At 46.3% G+C, this 18,453-nt stretch overlaps 1 protein-coding gene across 1 annotated transcript in view; it reads right to left on the bottom strand.

Annotated features, from left to right (window-relative positions):
- Positions 1-18,453, bottom strand: part of LOC144791724 (CD5 antigen-like) — a 95,529-nt gene that overhangs the window by 10,347 nt on the left and 66,729 nt on the right. The window lies entirely within an intron of this gene.

Here is an 18,453-nt window from a genome sequence, read left to right as displayed (position 1 = left end):
AGAATGGAAGCCACAGGACTATGAGATGTGTCTGAAGGGTTGCACGAGAGGGCAAGTGAGGGTGGTTAAGAGGATAAGACAAAGAGATATCAGAAAAATGTGCAGGGACAGGTACAGGCAAGCATTGAAGAAGCAGGGAGGCCTCAGCAATGCCCTTTCTATTGGTCTTGTCAATGTGAATGTCTTTCAGATATTCACCTGTACTAGAGGCTGATGTTGTCCTGCAGGAGATGAAGAAAAAGAGTACATTTGATGCCCTACTCTGGACATACTTACCGACATAATTGTTAAGAGTGTGAAGTGTGAAACTAGGGAGATTTTAAACAATATTTACAAAGGATTTTCCAAATGCAAGTCAGTCTTATGCCTCAAACAAAAGTGCGATATAGGCATGTGGAAGATAGGCATGATTCGGAGAGATGCAGATATAAGAATAAGCATGTCAGATAAGAGAAAGGTATGGGATTTTACTCTGTGCATAATATATACACTTGTCCTATACACTCAGACCTGCTTCTTTTAGAGGCATAACTCATAACAGTTTCAATAGAAAGGTTTTATGACTAATGCCTATAGTTGCGTGAAGATATAACTTATGTATAGAGGGCCTTATTTATGACGGCCTTGCGCCGCCGGTGCGTCACTTTTTCCCATTTTAAAAGTGGCGCACCGGCGGCGCAAGGCCTTCATAAATAAGGCCCAGAGTATGTAACACTTACTTGCTTTTGTAAACAATGGATCTCTGGTCTGCATTTAAAGCATCGCAAGCATCGCTTTCCAAATATTGAATAGTAATGCGGCCATACTGTGTTAGTCAATGCCCGTACCTCCTTTGCAACAAGGATATTTATTTATTTATTTATTTACGGGTTTATACCGCGCTAGGATCACCTCCCGAAGGAGTATCTCCGCGCCTTTGAAAACCTTTCAACTTGTGGCAGTAGGTACACAGGTATCACTAGTTGGGAAATAGGAAGGTTTTTAACTGTTTTCTGAACGGGAGATATTCCTGGCAGAGTCTCAGAGAGAGAGGGAGGCTGTTCCACAGCCTTGGTCCGGCTATGGATAGCGCCCTTCCACCTTGCCTGGTCTTTCTAGCTCTTGGAACCTGTAGTAGAGCTTGGTCACTGGATCTCAGGGACCGTACAGGTTTATAGAGGGAGAATCTGCTGTTTAGATACTCAGGACCTCTATTCTGGAGGCTTTTATGTATAGTACATCCAATCTTGTACTTCACCCTTTGTTTAATGGGTAGCCAATGTAAGATGTGCAAGAGAGGCTTCGATGGTGTGCGGGGGGGCTGATTTAGTACAAGACGGGCCGCAGTGTTCTGGACTACTTGCAATCTTGCAATAACTCCCTCGTTTGCTGATAGGAGCATCCCGTTGCAGTAGTCCAGACGACTCAGTATTAAGGCTTGTACTAACGTTCTCCTAGTTGAGTTGGGGAGCATAGGAAAAACTTTCCTCAGCATGGCGATCACATGGAAGCATGAGCTCACCACTTGGTTACTGTGTTGTTTCAGGGAGAGCTCCTGGTCCAGACGCACGCCGAGATTTTTTACCACCTGCTTTGGCTCTGGAACTGGGCCTAGATCTTGCGGCCACCAGTCTGGGGACCACAGGAGCTTAGCCTCACCGAACAGCATCACTTCCGTTTTTGCAACGTTACATTGCAAGAAGTTAGATGCCATCCAGTGGGCTACTGCCTTCATCCCCGAGGAGAAAGAGTTCCTGACCGTCTCTGTAAGATGTTTGAACGGAAAGAGGAGTTGGGTGTCATCCGCGTATGACATAGGGATGAACCCATGAGATCTCATGATGTTTGCCAGGGGGGCCACATAGATATTAAACAGGGTCGGGCTTAAGCAGGACCCCTGTGGCACCCCCTTTGAGATCTTCAACTCCTCTGACCGGTGGGGACCCAGGATGACAGTCTGGGTACGGTCAGTCAGAAAACTCCTTAACCATGCCAGAGCTCCACCTTCCAGACCGATGTTCACAAGTCTGGTAGTCATGATGTCATGTGACACGGTGTCAAACGCCGCAGACAGATCCAATAGAACCAGGATGACGGAGTAGCCCCCATCCTGGTACATATGTAGATCGTCTGCGACTGACAGCAAGGTGGTCTCGGTGCTATGGCTTGGCCTGAAGCCCGATTGGGAGGGTCCAGCCCATGTGTATCCTCAACGAACCTGGACAGATGTCCGTTAACAAATTTCTCTATCATCTTGCCCATAAAAGGGAGAAGAGAGATGGGACGTAGGTTGGCAAGATCCGTCCAAGGAATGGTGGTATTTTTCCTCAGCGGTCTTACCAGTGCCCGTTTCCAATCTCTCGGAACTTCTCCCGTACTTAATGATAGATTAATTAGCCTCTGGACATCAGGACCAAGGGTCTCGGCCAACATGGGCATGATACGGGCGGGAACAGTGTCCTGCGGACTGCCGCTCTTAATCATTTTTGTAAGGGCGATAACTTCCTCTAAAGAAATGGGAGGGAAGTATTTTAATTGAGTGGCCTGTGTATTCCGCTGCGGACTATTGTGAAGGGGGGTATTAAGATCGACTACCTTAGTCGGTTTAGCGGCCAGTATCTTTGCATAGATCAAATCGATTTTGTTCATGAAGAAGTGCGAGATCCCATCACATAATTCTTGTGAGGCAACCTCCACCGTCTCGCATGCTACAGGCTTGGTAAAAGTTTGCAGGATTTGGAAAAGAACTTTAGAGTCCTTCCCAGCCTCAGCAAGTTGCATAGCAATGTGGCTTTTTCGGGCCGTCCTTATGGCTTTGTGATAGGATCTAAGGGATGTTAAATGACATTGTTTATCCTCCTGACTCCGGGATAGTCTCCACACTTTTTCCAGTTTCCTGGACTTTTGTTTCATGTGTCTCAGGTCTTCAGAGTACCAGACTTCTTGTCTGGCCGCTTGGCGGGGTTTATACACTTTCAGCGGAATGCTGCCATCAATCGCTTCATTTACAGCATTTACAAACCGATTGAGCTCAGTTGACATCATTCCCTCATGCTCATTAATCATAGGGGCTTGATAAGCTTCTCGGAAGGTGTCCTGTGTTAGTTTGTGCCAAGGTCTTCTCTTGGTCGCTAAGGCGGTCGTTACATTTGATTTACCCATGGGCTTAGTGTAGAATTTTAAAATAGAATGATCTGTCCATTCTACTTGAATGGAGGGTGTACACATGTTTAAAGTTGAGTTGGAGAACACCAGATCCAACGTGTGACCTGCCTCATGTGTGGGTCCCTGATTCATCTTTTTTAGACCTATATGTTCCATATCCGTAAGAAGTGTTCTGGCCTCCAAGCATGTCTCTAGTTCACTGTGGAAGTTGAAGTCTCCCACTAATAGGAAGTTCTGGTCATTTAGGATAAACGGCGCAAGAACCTCCATAAGTGAGATCGAAAAATCCACGCTTGAACCTGGGGGTCGATATAAAACCGCACCCCTTCTATTCTCCCCAGAAGCGGAGCTAAGTTTGAATATCATTAGCTCCATGAGGGGGGTGCTGATTTCCTCCAATATTGTGACAATTAATTCCTCCCTATAAACAATGGCTATTCCACCACCTATTTTATGTGGGCGGTCCAGTCTAGAGACCTTATAGCCCATCGGGATGGCCAGAGTGATAGCTGAGATTGAATGGGGCTTGAGCCAGGTCTCTGTTAAGAAGCAGAGATCAGGCTTCTCTGTAGATATCAGATCCCACACCTGTGATGCATGCTTTGATAATGAGCGCACATTACATAGTAGATGTTTGCTTCCTATGGGGGTAGGATCCTTGGTGATTTTTACTGGACCGGTATTATGTGTGGAGCATAGCGGGTTAGTTGGAACTCGCAAAAAAATGTTGGCCACTGCATTATGTCCAAAATGAGTATGACAGTCAGGGCATGTAAATGGGCCTTCTAGATTAGAATGAAAAATCACATCACAAGGGGAACTTATACTGGGACGTAGATCCCATAGTACCTGTGATGAGTATGTTAGATGGCCAGTATCAGGGGACATCGTGATGGTAGTTGGGACAGCCATAGTCTCCTGCCCCTGGCCCCGTCCAGTCACGGACGGGCACAGACTGGCTTCTCTCTGGCTTGTCTCCGGCGCGTCCTCCGGCGCTTCCCTGCGCGCGACCGCTGCGCGCTCAGGGCGACGAGGGGGCTAAATAGCCCCTCCTTGTGGGAGGCTAGACCGCTAACCGAAGGGCTGGCGGAAGTGAGGTAATTCGTCAGGCTCTTACCTGTCCGCCCTACGCTCAACGGCAATAATTGCCGAGTCGGACCGGGGCGGGCAGGCTACAGCATCGAGCGCCGACTTCCCAGTGCAGGTAAGTTTCTAAATCACCCCCAGTGCACTGATTAACATGCAAACAGTTTTTATAGTATGAGGCAGAAACGAGTGGTTTTAAAATCAACCAATGACGTTATTAAAATAATTAATTCAGTATTCCTGATTTCAGGCAGTAAAAACTCGTAACTGTGTACCTGAGCTGATGCAGGCTGTGGTCATCAAGCAGAACGGGCGACACTGCCACTGTCGACCCTATCCGCGATCAACGCGCAGCTCCTCGCTGCCTAAATAGCCCCTCCTTGTGGGAGGCTAGACCGCTAACCGAAGGGCTGGCGGAAGTGAGGTAATTCGTCAGGCTCTTACCTGTCCGCCCTCCGCTCAACGGCAATAATTGCCGAGTCGGACCGGGGCGGGCAGGCTACAGCATCGAGCGCCGACTTCCCAGTGCAGGTAAGTTTCTAAATCACCCCCAGTGCACTGATTAACATGCAAACAGTTTTTATAGCATGAGGCAGAAACGAGTGGTTTTAAAATCAACCAATGACGTTATTAAAATAATTAATTCAGTATTCCTGATTTCAGGCAGTAAAAACTCGTAACTGTGTACCTGAGCTGATGCAGGCTGTGGTCATCAAGCAGAACGGGCGACACTGCCACTGTCGACCCTATCCGCGATCAACGCGCAGCTCCTCGCTGCCTAAATAGCCCCTCCTTGTGGGAGGCTAGACCGCTAACCGAAGGGCTGGCGGAAGTGAGGTAATTCGTCAGGCTCTTACCTGTCCGCCCTCCGCTCAACGGCAATAATTGCCGAGTCGGACCGGGGCGGGCAGGCTACAGCATCGAGCGCCGACTTCCCAGTGCAGGTAAGTTTCTAAATCACCCCCAGTGCACTGATTAACATGCAAACAGTTTTTATAGTATGAGGCAGAAACGAGTGGTTTTAAAATCAACCAATGACGTTATTAAAATAATTAATTCAGTATTCCTGATTTCAGGCAGTAAAAACTCGTAACTGTGTACCTGAGCTGATGCAGGCTGTGGTCATCAAGCAGAACGGGCGACACTGCCACTGTCGACCCTATCCGCGATCAACGCGCAGCTCCTCGCTGCCTAAATAGCCCCTCCTTGTGGGAGGCTAGACCGCTAACCGAAGGGCTGGCGGAAGTGAGGTAATTCGTCAGGCTCTTACCTGTCCGCCCTCCGCTCAACGGCAATAATTGCCGAGTCGGACCGGGGCGGGCAGGCTACAGCATCGAGCGCCGACTTCCCAGTGCAGGTAAGTTTCTAAATCACCCCCAGTGCACTGATTAACATGCAAACAGTTTTTATAGTATGAGGCAGAAACGAGTGGTTTTAAAATCAACCAATGACGTTATTAAAATAATTAATTCAGTATTCCTGATTTCAGGCAGTAAAAACTCGTAACTGTGTACCTGAGCTGAGCGGATACATGTGATTCACCCACCTAAGACTTTCAGCTCCATCTTGTTACAAATAAGAGGCTCAAGATTGAAGTAATATTTCAACTTGGACCATTATATATACATCTCAAATGTTTTGTTTGTCAGATTTATCGGAAATATACAAATATCGAGAAGTGGAAATACAAAATAAAAACAACTATTACAGACAATGCATCGAAATGTTAAAAAAGTTCAAAATGTAGTTTACAAAAGTCACAGTGAAGTGCAAAAGTGACCAAACATTCCCTTGGCTCAGCTGCACATAATGCTGCATCCAAGGGGTGAGGAGAAGTGCAGGGCAATTTAAATAATAAACACCCATTCGTTTTTACCAGCATATTGAACAGAAGGAATGACGTTAGATTTGCCGAGTTGATGATCGCACGGATAGTTCAAAGCAAAGCTATCTCTTCCTCATATCACAATAGAATGAAGGCAGGTGGAAAGGAGGGATTTACTTTTAACCATAGGATTATTTGGCACAGAGATCAGCGCCGCTGCCTCTGTATCAAGTGCATAGCCAGCAGAAGAATCAAAATCTATGTTTAACATGGGCGCTTCGAGGCAAGCGCTCATGTTCCCGTTCCAGCAAAGATTTTCCAGCAGCTCTTGCCCTTCAGGAAGGCTCTTAAGACCTTGCTATTACCCTTGTAGACATGTTTTGAATCTGGAGTTGCTAGTGTACTTTTCCGGATGGTGATCTATAGCACCTTGAAACGGATCTTTCAGATAAACGGTCCTGTTAACCTCTGTATGGCACTGCATGTGGAAGCTATTACCCCTGCAGTGCCATACAGAGGTTAACAGGACCGTTTATCTGAAAGATCCGTTTCTGATGCACTCTGGTGCCTCAGGCACATGCATTTTTATTTTTTACTTATAGAATTTATTTGCCATTATTTTAGCATATAAAAAATCCTTACACTTGTAAGCATTTACGTATAAGATAGGGCTTTTACTACAAGTCTAAAAAAAGACATTTTTAATGCATTTGTATGCAGAGGTGTCATCTAATTAGTTGTAATATATGCATACAGGTTTTCAAAAAGAACACAGAAAAGGCAAGCACTCAGTGCTACAATTTTGCCACTAGATGTCAATATAGAACAAGCTTCTCAACCGATCTTCACTCCATGTTTAACACATCTGCATTCTCGCTCGGTGAACAACAATCAAAATAATAATTTTTCAGACACTTTAACTGTTAAATGATCATTTTTTTGTAGGTGCCACATAATTTTGCCCTCAGTTTAGTTAAGGAAAAAGTCTAGATGTCTACAGCGAGGCTTCAAAATGTGCAATTTAGTGGAATGGAAACACTGCTGCCAACTTGCAATTTTCATGTACAACTCCTACTAGTTAAACCAGGCAGCAGCACATGATTTCGAAAATAAAAACAGCACTCGTTGCTAATTAAAACACCAGCGTTTCTAACATGTGGTCGTTTCCAAAAATATAAAAGTAGTCCTGAAACAATGCATGAAAATGGCCACTGCGTATGTTTAACAGTAGTTGGCCCATGGGACAGGCTAAACACAAGAAGACAATTTCAATTGTGCATGCCTAAAGGCATTACTGAGGACAGAAACAAGGAGTCAAGAGGGATTTTTGGAGAACGGTGGTATTATTCACCAAGGAAAAAGGGCATTCAACATATGTATACAGTTTATGCCGCTGCATTAAGTGCCGAACAGCCACGCCAGATGAGCTTTTGCCCTCTGTGCCCCTCCTCTACTTAGGAGCTGCCCAACTACGTGAGCAGTCCCAGGACAAGTCGCTACCAGTGACCAGCACGTATTCATTCCGAAAGCCGCAAGCCACGCATCCCTGCTTGGCTTTTTCACTGTATTCATTGAGAACAACCCCGTCCTGATGACGATCCTGACTCAAGGGGATCGAAACGCCGTCGACCACACAGCTTGAATCAAATGACGCATATGACACTTTCAGCTTTTATAAGAAAATAATTTTCTCAAGTGACTGTAACTTGTTTATTATAATTGAAGCTGTAATTGATGTATATACCTTATTCTATGCGCCACCAATGCTGTTCTTAAGCACTTGCACTTTCTCTTCACCTAAATTGTATATAGCACCTTGCACCAAGTGCCACTGGGTTGTCACAAGATCTAATCCTTACAGTGCTGTTGTAAACTGTATACATATGTTGAATGCCCTTTGTCCTTGGTGAATAATACCACCGTTCTCCAAAAATCCCTCTTGACTCCTTGTTTCTGTCCTCAGTAATGCCTTTAGGCATGCACAATTGAAATTGTCTCTCAATAATACCTGTTGGGAATTGTTTTTTCTACACAGTATACCCATCCCAACTTGGTTTATGGGTTCCCTCCTGTTTTTCCTATAACTAAACACAAGAAGAAGCATGGCAAATGCATGCCCTTGACTAATGGGAAGGACGAAAAATGGATCGATGATGGTGCCAGCAAATGGGAAGCCGATGGTCTTCCCATATAGTATGTCTCTGTTCGAGAAAGTGAGTGCGTGCCTTCTAAAGCTGAGACCTGATAACAAGCATTGGCATAGCCAATAGGTCTCGCCTTTGGGAACCTTATAAGAGTGTGCTGGGGGCCTCAGTCCGTATGGATGGAGTGTAGAGTGTGCTGGGGGGTGTAGTTTGTGTGGATGGTTGCGGGACACCCCAGTTCCACGAAGGGGACCCTCCTAAGAGGGCGGCCCCCCCTTAGTGCCACAGGATGGCACATGAGGCAGCAGCCCAGTGATTGAGACCCCCTAAGGGTCCGCATGCCCGCGCCACTTCTGGGCAGGAGTGGGCGGGGGTCGAGGTACATATACCTCTCCCGCCCAGTGGGCGCCCTCTTTGCCCTGATGCCGTTTGTGTGCCTTCTGATCGCTCCGTCCAGAGGCCTGGTCTGGCGTTGGCGTGCTGGTTTTCTCCCCGGTCGCCTGGTTGGTTTCTGTTGTGGTGAGTCGTTTCCTCTACTTTCCTGGGCGTGCGTTCTTCAAGGGCACCGCATTTTCAAAAGGAGGGGTCTTGTTTGCTCTCGGGGATGGGTTCAGAGGTTGTGTTGTGCTTTCAGGCATCACCCCGTATTTAGGCGGGGGCAGATACCAAGCCGCGGGTCGCGTGCGCTAGCCCCTGCCCTGCACCCCGTGGCTCCCCATGTGCAAGACCGCTGGAGTGATTGGAGGCATGTGGGGTCACTTGGGTTGGCCCTCTTTTGTTGTGCTGAGGGTTCATAGGGTGCTTGGCCCTCGGCGAGGCCTCGAATAGTGTGGGATGTGGCGTGCCGATCATTCAGGGTCTGCATCGGGGTAATCAGGGGAGCGCACGTGATTCAGTTTATACAGCAGGTCTCGCAAGCAGGGTGGCCCTTTGGTTGTGGGGGGTCGGACGCCTACATCCTCGCTGTCCGCAGGTGGTGGAGGAGGGGGGACCATCATAACATGGGCTGACCGGCTGGTGGGCCTTACGGAACATGCGATGTAGGCGGCTTCTGGTAGAAGGCCGAAACCATGATGAGGACAGTTTCGTGGTGGGGGCAGGGTGACCAACCGTCCGTAAATTTCACGGACTGTCCGTGAATTTACGATAATGTCCGTTGTCCATGAAGGAAGTTTACACGGACTGCATTTGTCCGTAATTTTAGCCTTGGTGCTAAAGGACAAGTATTTTCAGAAGTTGAGATGGCTCAGCAGAAGGGATGGAGCCTCCTGTGAAGTGATTCAGCGGGAGGGGAAGCCAGGGGGCCGGGCTGCTTAAAAGAAATGGAAATGCGGGTAAGTAGTTAATCTGCACATGTAAAGACTGCTTGAATGCAAAATGGGCGTTAATTTGCTGAGTTCATGTTATGCTGCCTGAAGTGAAAGATTTCTTATTTCTGCTGTAACTGCACATGGGGAGGCTTTTCTCGAAATGTTTGCTATATTATATTGGCTCACTGCCCATGCCCCCCCTTCATTGATCTCTCTGACCTGCTTCTTGTGGCTGTCTTGAGGTTCTCGGTTTGGATGTCCTACTTTAAATAAGACAATGAAGTGATATGTTGTGAACGTGAATGTAAGAAGGCATGCTATTTCACAGATGTTTTGTACTAAGGGAAGCAACAAAAAAAGCTCTATTGTTTTGAAAGCAAGTCACAAGTTTACCAGATTAGGACACATACACAATTTTTAAACACCTGAGATGCGATAGGTTTACAGAAGTGCTGTTTTCTTTACATATTTAGTTCTGCATCTAAAAGGTAATGCAAAAAACGTTTTACTGTCAAGTACCATTTCTCTACCTGTGGATCGAATATATTTATCTGCCCCATGAGCTGCATATCCATTTTATAGTTTTCCTACAATTTCACAATTGCATGTAAAACTACTGCCAACATTCGCTACTTGCATTAATCTTTGCCAAGTTGTCCTATCACTGAAAGTTTTAGCAAATCCAACTTGCCAAAATAGCTTCAAGATCAAGGCAGTATAGCAGCGCGATTATCTCCACAATTAGGATGAAAGAGAGCAAACAAAAGGTCTTGATTTACTGGAGTACTGTAAGTGGAATTCCTTGGGGAAATGTGGCAAGGTTGGTTGTAGGAAGATGTTTGTAAAAGTTTCATTGTAAAATATTAAGGAGGATGCTTTTATCAATTGTTTTATTTTGATAACCGCCATTGCCTAAATATGTGCTAGCTTTGCCATCACCTAGAGCTTCAACATTCTTAAATTCTATGAAATACAACAATAAAGCATACTGAGTAAGCATTGGCAGAGCCAATAGGTCTCGCTTTTTTGACCTCATAAGTAATTAGTTATGCAGCAGAATATCCTTGGTGCAACAACACCAACTGTTGCATGGTGAAACACTTCTAAACACTCCTCCCTGGCAGTTACACTCAGCAGGATGGCCCCGCCCTAACGGCTGGAATACAATGACAAGGGAGAAAGGATGGATGAAAAATAATTTGTAATTGTGAGATAGAGAGGCAGAAGTGTAAGGTGGCGGTATAAAGAGGTATGAGTGTATTTGCCACCATTGAAGTAAAGGAAAGTGGAGATTGAGAAAAGCGAATCGGGGGAACGCATTTTCCCCATTGACTTCTATTGAAGCAGAGGCAATTTCAGGCAGGAGACCGCTAAAATGAAATTACATTTTGCTTTAAGAATCAGGAGTCTACCAACTGAAGCGGGTCGATTGACATGTATGTAGGAGGTGAAATCAAGACCAGGCAGCTTTGGTATCCTTCACTATAGCATTCAAAACACTTTGGGCCCCTGATTTCATTGTTTAAATTTCAGCACTAGGCCAGGGGCATGGGTGAAATTCGTGATTTGGGCTCTACTTAATGTGAAAGGGTGGATGGTTGGTTGAGTGAGTGAAATGACTAAAGTGTAGGTGTGTGAGTGAAAGGGGGATTAGAAGGATGATGGATACAATTGTGGATGGACGGATAAGTGAAAGAATGGATGAATGAAAGGGAAGGTAGGTGGATGAAAGGGTGAATGTGAGGATTAATAGATGGATGAACGGGTGGATGGGTAAGTAAACAAATGGATGCAAGGATGGATGAGTGAAAGGGAGAGTGGGTGGGAATGGATGAGTGAAAGGGAGGGTGGATGGGAATGGATGAGTGAAAGGAAGGGTGGGTGTTTTGGAATGGATGAGTGAAAGGAAGGGTGGGTGTTTTGGAATGGATGAGTGAAAGGGAGGGTGGTTGTGTGGGAATGGATGAGTGAAAGGGAGGGTGGGTGGGTGGGAATAGATGAGTAAAAGGGTGGATGGCTGAGTGAAAGAATGGATGGTCGAGTGAAAGGATGGATAGCCCAGTAAAAGATGGTCAATGGATTGATGGATGGGATGAGTGAAAGGGTGGATGGATGAGCAAAAAGATGGATGAATGAAAATATGGCTGAATGAGTGAAAGGATGGATGGTACGGGTAAATAAATGAGTGAAAGGGAGGGTGAATGGAAGAATTAAAGGGTGGATGGATGATTAAAAGAATGGATGGATGAGAGGAAGGGAGGGTGGATGGATGAGTGACAGCACGGATGAGTCAGTGGATGGGTGAATTAAAGGGTAAATGGATGGATGAGTGGTTGGGTGGAAGGATGAGAGAAAGGATGGATGATTGGATTGCTGAGTGAAAGGGTAGGTGGATGAGTGAAAGGGAAGATGGCTACAGTGCAAGGATGAATGTAGTGAAAGGGTATAAGTATGGAAGGATATATGAGTGAAAGGAGTGATGGATGGATGGGCTTGGAGATGAATGCATAGGTGTGGATATAGATGGGTGGATGGACAGAATTGTGAAAGACTGAATGATGAATGAAAGATTAAATGCACAACAGAATATAAAGGTGACATTGTGGATATCAGCAGGTGGAGGGAAGGATGAATGGGTAGATGCATGGATGGAATAGACAAGTGAGCTCTTCTGAGGATTGTCGCAATGACTTGTTTAGTTTGCATGGTGCCATAAGATTTTTGGTTCGAAGTAGGGGGATTTTAATATTTTGGCTACTCCCTTGACTAGGCCCCACCAGTAATTTCCTGAACAGGACGACCAAGATGGCGGGTCACCTGGCTGGGCAGCTCTCTGTCCCACACCGCAGACTTGTCTGCAGAGCTGGGCTCCTTCTCCACGCTTAGGCGCTTCCATACAAGCCTTCATTATAGCACCTGGCGCCAGGGAAGGGGAGGCGCTTTGGAGCGGGTCCAGCGAGCTGCCTCATTCAACGCAGGGCAGAAGAGGAGGCCTGCGGGTGCGGGGCGGGAAGGCCTGTCACACGCAGGCTCCCAGTTACAAAGATATTTGGCACACACTGGCAATTAATTACAACCTGGCGGAGGATGAATGGAAACCGCACAGCGACCCGCAGGGATGAGGTGGCATCTCGGGGGAGTGGGACGAGCGGAGAGAAAGTGGGTGAGGGGACGGCTTATGGTGGGGAACAGTATGGGAGCATGAAGAGAGCGGGAGAGAAAAGACTGGAACAAGTGAGGCACACAAAGGAGGAAAGGGAACAGAAAACATAGACTGGAGATAAAACTCATGATATTAAACTGTTTTCATAGCTGAGAATCTGTAAAGCTTTCACAACACTGGTTGCAGCCATGTCAACTAGGGAAACGGAGAGAGGAGGAAGAAAACGGAGAAGGAGAAAGAAGAAAGGCGCATAAGATAATAAGATATGACGTAAGAGGTAGAATGATAGTGAGGAAAGATCGGGAGGGAGGGAGAAAAAGGGAGGCAAATAAGGGGAGGGGTTGCGAAGCTAGGGAGAGACAAGATAAGGAGAGAAAGAGCTTTCACTCTGTAAACAAATAACAGATCTCGGTCCACATAAATCATGCTTCTAATTTACCTCTTGAAAAGGGCACAGCAGAGCAGAGCATCAGGGAAACAAGCACGCGAGTGGTGAGTGCGTGCGCGAAAACAAGCCCGGGAGTGTGCGCGCTAAAAAAAAAAAAGCATCAAAAGTGTAGTGCGCGCGATGGCAAAAGTATAAGCAGGCTGGCGAGTGGAAAGATACAGCTGTGAGGGTTATATTCAGTACAGATGGAAGGCGCTCTGCCTACAGTAAACGTTACAGTGTGGTAAGAAAATATGTATGTAGCGTGGTGCGTGAAGAGCGAACGGGATAACCCAAACCGTTCAGTAAAAATCAAAGACTTTCAATAATGAGAAAACAGCAAGGCTCTCGCAACCACAAGGCAGTAAATTAGCATAATACACAGTAATGACAATAAAGTGAAGAACAACAGCAGATCTTGTCTTTTCAAAATTCCCAAAGACGTTTTATTTGGATCCACATTCAGCCGACACGTGTTTCGTCGTGTTCTAAAGTGGAGTCAACACGACTCTTCAGGGCTGGTAAAGACCCAGGCATCTATCGGTAAATACTAAAGTTGATGTGGTGGAGCGGTGAATCCTGTGTATAAATCGAAAAAAGGATCACAGTGTAAGTAATCCCGATTGACTCAGATCCGGGTTGGGAATACGATTAGGTTAGGACGTGGGCGCTCACTGAAGCGCAATGGTGAGAGCATAAAGAAACTAGACACGTGTAAGTGTCAGATTCTACCGGTCCGTCCATGGAACACGGCGACCGGGAACACACAGAGGAGGGATGCCAAATTGAAGCGTACGCTTGTGTTTTAAAAAGCGATTAGACTACTCTAGTCCCTGCCTTTTGGATCCCCTCCCGGTAGAATCTGACACTTACACGTGTCTAGTTTCTTTATGCTCTCACCATTGCGCTTCAGTGAGCGCCCACGTCCTAACCTAATCGTATTCCCAACCCGGATCCCGAACCCGGATTACTTACACTGTGATCCTTTTTTCGATTTATACACAGGATTCACCGCTCCACCACATCAACTTTAGTATTTACCGATAGATGCCTGGGTCTTTACCAGCCCTGAAGAGTCGTGTTGACTCCACTTTAGAACACGACGAAACACGTGTCGGCTGAATGTGGATCCAAATAAAACGTCTTTGGGAATTTTGAAAAGACAAGATCTGCTGTTGTTCTTCACTTTATTGTCATTACTGTGTATTATGCTAATTTACTGCCTTGTGGTTGCGAGAGCCTTGCTGTTTTCTCAGGCTGGCGAGTGGTGTGCGACGTGCACGCACCATGACGAGAGAGGAAAGCCATATGGCGCCTCTGCTCGTCATTTTGCGCACAACCGCACGCTCTATGCCAGCCAAAAAACGGTGGTAGGACTTTTAAAAGCCCACTTACTAAATGTCTCGCAGAGCAGTGCATGCGTGGCTCAGGCAAGACCTAAAAACGTGAAGTGCACGGTATCTCAACCTAATATAAACTTATTCTGAGTTGTACTTATGTTGCTTGCCTATTTACTTACTTGTATACTATTGCGCCACCTCCTCTGTGTCAATATAATGTACCTTTTGTTGCCAAATTTTGTCCTGAATTTTGACCTTCTGTCCTGAATTTTTGTCCCGAATTTTGACCCTTCGTCCTGAATTTTTACACTCACCGTCCTGAATTTGTACCCATGCCACTTGGTCACCCTAGGTGGGGTACATTGCGGTAAGTGTTTGCTTTGGACAAAATTGTGATGGGGCCTTAATGTCTGCGATAGGCTGGGTGGAAAATAGATACCACCATTCATAGAAGCTTGAGGCCTGGAGGTGCGGCGGTTGGAGGCTAAGGGAGTGTCGTGCCAATGTGAGTTCGGGCCCTTCGGGATGTTTCTCTTCTTCACAAGATGTTGTTCTGGGGCGGGATACCAGCCGTTGACTGAATGTTCACTAATATGCGGGGCAACTGGGTACATTTCTAGTAAGAGTGTTGTTCACAAATCATGCACAACTTGTGAACTGTTTCTTTGTTAAGGCGTGTAGTCACCTCCACAGGCCCTGACCTTGAGAGTTTGTCACTCGATACGAGTCACTAAACACAAACATCTTTCAGGAGGGCTATTAGGGCCGGCTGTCACCTCATCCAGTTGGCGACTCTACAACACGATCTGGAGACTGGACAGGCATGGTTGGCATGTGGGCCGATTGGGACATGTGGTCGGGCCCCCCCCACCTGGATGCCGTGCTCACTTCCATTGATCGGGGAACCTCATGGAGATCCATGACCTTGGATAGGTTCGGCTATGTTGTAGAAGCGTGTACAGCTAAGGGAATTTCAGCTCGGTGGGTTGATGAGGTGCATGTACGTAATGGAGACGGCGGTCCATGTTGCAGGTAGGTTATTGTGCAGCTCTCGATCTAGCTGCACACTCCGTGTGCAACAGGGGGCTGGGAGCAGTGGCTGGTGCTGTGGTCTGTTGCAGGGCTTGAGTTTGTTTGGGGCGGAATCAGCGCAATACAGCTCTGCACTACCCTATTCTTTTTACAACCCTAATTGTAATCCACTGGCCTGCTAGGCAGAGATTGTGGGTTTGTGTCCCAGCGAGTGTGATCATTGTCAGGTCAGGACTTTTAAATTCCGCCTGATCCCAGGGTACTTCAGACGCGTACCCTGGTGGCCATCTGCATTGTTTCGAGCATCGTAACGCCCCCTAAGCCTTTTTTGCTTTGTGATGCGGCAGAAGGGTAGGGGTATTGGATTTGAACAGTGGCCACTGCCCTTCGAGTGTTAAGCTCCAGATATATAGGCATTGTGGTTTTGGCCGTTCTGGAAGGCTTTCCCATTGTGTTTGCTCCTCACATTTGGTGATGATTATTCTGGCTTTCTGGTGCTGTTGTTTGGACGCTTCCCTTGTGGCTGGGCGCAGCAGGGTTCAGCGCCTGCATTAACCCCGCCCCCATTAAAACTGGCTCTGGGGCAATCTCTCCCACAGTGCAACAGGATGGGGGTGCGGGTAGCCAATGAGTTTGCTTTGCAGTGGCCAGGGGTAAGCCACTTGCCTCACGGTCGGGCGCTTTCTGGGTGAGGCATTTATGGTTGTGGGGCACTATGTTACGCACAAGGTAATATGCTCTTTTTTGAGGGCAGGCAGACATTGTCGCATCTTTAGCTCGCCCCGCTCTAAGAGCTAAGTTTGATTAAGTAAAGGTTGACTGTCTTGCTAAGAGGGGAGGGGCACCAGGTGTCCAGGGCATAGGTTTGCTCGGCAATCCGTTGCAGGGAGGCTGTTCTCATGTTGCATTGAGTTTATCGTGTGCCCCACAGGGGGACAGGGGGTGATACATGTTGGCTTGGATTCGGACTAGCCTGCAATCCAGCAGAGGGTGTTGGCGTGGTAAGTGTGCCTCTGGGAGGCCTGACACCCAGAGCACCACCTGCTTCGTGTTCTATGTTGGCTTGGATTCGGACTTGTCTGCAGTCCACCAGAGGGCCTTATCAGGGAAAGTGTTCCTTTGTGAGGCCTGGCGCCAGAGTAACGCCTGCTTGTGGGCCCCGCCATAATGGGGAACGTAGCAGCAGAAGTTGTGTGGCTGTTAGCTTTGTGTGTCAACGGCGGCTAGTGTTGGGGTGCGCACTGGAGTAACACAGTGATAAAGGTAGTTGTAGACATGTGTGACGGGGATGTAACCAAAGCATGTACAATATCCTTATAACAGAGCCAGATGTGAAGAAGTACAACATCAAATGTAGAATGAATAAAAGGTTTCTTTATTCATATATCAAGGAGAAAGGATCTCATCCACAGAAGACACAGGCAGGCAGCAACTGACACAGTCCTGGCCTCAAATGGAATCATAACATAACTACATCATGACATTCTAATAATAACATTCTACCATCAGCAAGTACCACATACATAACACAGTGAAGGATACCACACACCTTCCCCTGAAACACAAAAAAAACATATATTATTTTAAAATATAGTCATTAAGAGCTGCAGGAACAAGGGTTGAACGTGTACTTCTCCTGACAGGAACATCAAACTCGACATGAGCTTCCTTATTAATGGAATTGTTATTTGTTAAAGATTTTCCAGCAGAACCTGTAAACAAAGCAACTCGATTCAAATTCCAAATCCTTCCATCATTTAGCTTAACAGCATTACGAAAGAGTTTAGTGACATAAAGGGGAGAAGAAAACTTTGACCCTGAAGATCTAAGTGGAAGTCGAATTCTCACTCGATCCCCAACACACACTTTAGTATGACCAACTGCATGTCTGCTATCAAAGTTCTTCTTCCTCAGTTCAGACTTAACATCTTGCTTCAATGAACTTAGGCCTTTGTTGTGATTCACTGTTTCCACCCCTAAACTTCTCATCCAAGTTTGAAACATTGAAGTGTTTGGTGTTTGACCTCGGAAAAGCACAAAAGGAATCTCACCTATGGTGGAATGTGGTGTAACCCTATATACCATAACTCTTTCCAACAGGTTATTTTTCCAATCCGAGCCCTGATCTTTAGAAATCTGAATAGATTCCTTAAGTACTCGGTTGAACCTTTCCACCATTCCGTTACATTCCGGATGGAAAGTGAACAACGTTTATGTTTAATACCTTTATTCGCCAGAAAATCTTCCATTTCCTTCGATACTAGCTGTACACCATTATCTGTAAGGATTGTTTCAGGGAACCCTTCCCTACTAAAAACATCTCGTAAAAATTTGACCACATCCTTGGTCTCGATGTTCGGAGTGATTTTTACCTCTGGCCATCGTGAGAACATATCAACCATGACTAACACGTACCGTTGACTATTCCCAGAAGAGATAGGACCCAGAATGTCTAAGGCTACATCTTGCCAACAACGTACCGGCATTTCTCTAATAACCATTGGTTGCGTCCTTGTCTTACACACTTTGTCAGAAGAGTTACATTCAACACAATCACGAATCATTCGTTCCACAAGAATATCTATACCTGGCCACCAGAAATGTAATCGTATTCTCTCTTTTGTTTTGGAAATGCCTTGGTGCCCTTGGTGAGCTATGTGAAGAATTTTTTCCCTAACCAGAGAAGGTGGGATAAGTCTAGTGCCTCTTCACAGCAACCCATCCTTTAAGGATAATTCGTCCTTAACATTCCAGTACTTTTTAGCAGTAACACTCAAATTCTTAAGACATGGCCACCCTTTACTCATCAAATCACAAACTTCCTGTAACTCAGAGTCCGTACACATGGCGTCTCTCCAATCATTCTCTTGAACAATTCCTTCAACAATCTCACACACCTTGAACTCATCTACCTCCCACGAATCTTCAGATGATAAAGAAGTCTGGTCATCCTGTTCCACAACTAATCTAGAGAGACAATCA

The sequence above is a fragment of the Lissotriton helveticus genome, chromosome 1_1 (genome assembly GCF_964261635.1).
Source record: "Lissotriton helveticus chromosome 1_1, aLisHel1.1, whole genome shotgun sequence".
Classification (NCBI taxonomy): Eukaryota; Metazoa; Chordata; class Amphibia; order Caudata; family Salamandridae; genus Lissotriton; species Lissotriton helveticus.
This window is presented reverse-complemented; position numbering and strand designations above follow the sequence as displayed.